The following is a 3,337-nucleotide window of genomic DNA, read 5'->3' as shown; positions in this document are numbered from 1 at the left end:
ATTTTTTGAATTTATATCAACACATAGAGAAATATTTTGTAAATATTTTGTAAAATTTTGTAATGGATATTTCATAAATAAAGATTTATTTACCTACAATTTCCCATTTTCCCTATGCATGTATGTATGATGACCTTTGGGACTACCTATATAGTAAATTAGCAATTTGAATGGCTTTTGATCCGAGGACATTTGATTATCAGGGTAAATATAAATTTTTGTTTGATGGCCTCCAGGGGGAGGGGAACATAATTCAAAGCACAGTAGTGCACATAAATGATGAGTCTAATAAGAGAGTACTCCCACAGTAACCTATAAGCCCAAAGGGTAACACCCTCAGGATAACAGTGATCCAAAAGTAAAGCAGTCCCTAAAGTCTTGTAAGCAAGGTTCGTACTGTTTGATGGTCCAGAGAATTACAAACTTTGCACTAAAAGGGCACTTTGCCTCTCTCCAGGCACCTATAGAATGAAGCACAGAAAAATAAAGAGTAGGAAAATACAAAAGAGTGGATAAAAGACATCTAAGATAAAGTGAGAGAGGACAGAATAGGATAGACATAGTATTTGAAAAGGTAACAGTTAAAAATGTTCTGAAGGCCAGATGAGGTAGCTAATGCCTATAATCCTAGCACTCTGAGAGGCCAAGGCGGGTGGACTGCCTGAGCTCACAGTTTCAAGACCAGCCTGAGCAAGAGCAAGACATTGCCTGTAAAAATAGCTAGGCATTGTGGTAGGCACCTGTAGTCCCAGCTACTCAGGAGGCTGAGGCAAGAGAATTGCCTGAGCCCAAGAGTTTGAGGTTACTGTGAGCTATGATGCCATAGCACTCTACTGAGTGTGACAAAGTAAAACTTTGTCTCAGAAAAAAAAAAATGTTCTGAAACCTCTGAGATCCCCATCTATACATTTAAAAATAACAAAGAACAAGCATGTAATAAAGCCATCAGGAAAGCCAATAAACTGGCCCTATGAAGAGAAATACCGTATGATCTTCCAGCAATGCTTCTCTGCCTGGCCCCTTTCCCCTACAGACAGACAGACAGACAGACAGACACACACACACACACACACACACACACACTACAGCAACAGCAAACTATGACACAATTACCTAATGAAGACCATGTCAAGTAGGCTTTTTTTTTTTTTGGTGAAAGAGATGCTTAGATCACTTCTTAAGGAGGCTGAAGACATTATCAAGATTCATACACTGGGGTGGCTTCCATAGTTCAGTGAATAGGACACCGGCCACATACACCTAGGGTAGTGGGTTCAAACCCTGCCCAGGCCTGCTAAACAACAATGACAACTGCAACTAAAACATAGCTGGGCATTGTGGTGGGTACCTGCAGTCCCAGCTACTTGGGAGGCTGAGGCAAGAGAATGGCTTAAGCCCAAGAGTTTGAGGTTACTGTGAGCTGTGATGCCACAGCACTCTACACAGGGCAAAAACTTGGGACTCCATCTCAAAAAAAAAAAAAAAAAAAACCCTATGTCAACATGATAATACAGCTGAAATTACCATCAAAAATGTAGAGGGCCCAAGATGGCAGACTAAAAGGAGCCTGCACACGATGTTCTTGCAGAAAGGATCGTAAAAGGCAAGAAGATACTCATTTTCTGATCAGTCATCTGAAAGAGAGTATTGGAAAAAAAATAAATAAATAAAAGAGAATATTGGGAATCAACCAAAGTGAAGGAACCTCTGGGCAGGATCAGAGGTACAAAGAATAAAGTATTCAGGAGAAACCCTGGGGCTCCACACTTTCCCTACTAACACTGCAATCTGAGCTGTAGGAGGGCTCCTCCACTGCAGCGGGCCTCCAGACTGACACAGGGAGCGGCCCAGAGACTTTATAGCAGCATTATTCCAGAGCGAATGTAAACCAGGTTCCTACAGGCTTCAGAGCCCTGGGTGCTACAGCTGGCTCCATTCTTAGGTCCCAAAGCACTCAGTCAGGCTGAGAGTCAGGTCTGTCCTGCTGGGACAGGAAGGGATCAGGGAGGCCAGGCACACTCTTGTGCCTGTGTGCAGGTGCCACATCCCAACTGCTTCCAGGGGACCCAGGTAATGGACAACTGCTACCACTGCATAGGTAACCCCGCCCAGCCACCACCAGTGCTTCATGTGAGGCAAAAACACATTATCATGGTCCCAGGCAACCACTGCCACCTAGACTGCATGGCTCTGCCACAGCCATCCCTAGGTGAGCCACTTGGCCCCCACCCAAGCTTTCGGTGACCTAGGGACCACCCTACCCCTCTCTACACATAACCCCCAGCACCTGCATGGCAACCACAGGAGAAAGGGGAGATGCAGAAGAGCAGCAGGGTTAATGGTTCAGAGTGCATCTTCCAGGTCAATCTTCTTCAGCAGGACCCAAAACATGCTTCCAGGGACCTCTCCCTCTATTCTTTGAGCAACAGAGCTCCTAGCAGGGGAGAATGGGTATACTGCAAAACAATCTGTTTTGAGCTGAGAGAAGAGGGTCTAGAAGAGAAGGAATCAACTTGAAAAAACAGCTTGTTTTGACACCCCAAAAAGATCACACCAGCTCTCCAGCCATGGACTACAACCAAAGGAAATTGCTGAAGTGTCAGATACGAAACTCAGAATGTGATTGCAAGTAAAGATCAATGGAATTGATGAAAAAGTTGGAAACTAACACAGAAACCAAAAAAAAATTCAGGGCATGAATGCAAATTCACTAAATAGACAGATAATCTGAGAAAATATGTAACCAAACTTCTAGAAATGAAAGAGTCATTTAGGAAGTTTCAAAAAGCAGCAGACTACACCAAGACTACACCAAGTTTCAAAATGCAGCAGACTACACCAAGACTACACCAAGCAGAAGAAAGAATTTTAGAACTTAAAGGCAAGTCTTAAGTTCTTTCAACCCAGTCAAAAATGAAGAAAACAATAACCAAGAAGAACAAACAATCTCTCTGGGAAATACGGGATTGTGTAAAGCAAACAAATATAAAAATCAGGCATCCTTAAGAGAGAAGAAAAAGCAAAAAGCATAGAAATAAGGGAGGGAATAATGGAGGAAAACTTCCCTGGATTGCTAGAGATTTACACGCCCAGATACAAAAAGATCATGAAATACCAGAAAGATTCATGGTAAATAGAATATAACCAAGGCAAATAGCCATCAGTCCGGCCAAAGTGAAAGTAAAAAAGAATATCCTGCAAGCTGAGCGACAAAAGCATTAAGTAATTTATAAAGGAAAAACTGTAAGACTAAGAGAAGACTTCTCAACAAAAACCTAGCAAACAAGGAGGGATTGGCATCCAATTTTTAGTCTTCTTAAACAGAGTTAAGTGGCAA

This window comes from Otolemur garnettii, unplaced genomic scaffold (assembly GCF_000181295.1).
Source record: "Otolemur garnettii isolate 467f Iridium unplaced genomic scaffold, OtoGar3 scaffold00275, whole genome shotgun sequence".
In the NCBI taxonomy this organism is placed as follows: Eukaryota; Metazoa; Chordata; class Mammalia; order Primates; family Galagidae; genus Otolemur; species Otolemur garnettii.
The sequence above is the reverse complement of the archived record's forward strand: the minus strand, read 5'-3'. Positions refer to the sequence as shown.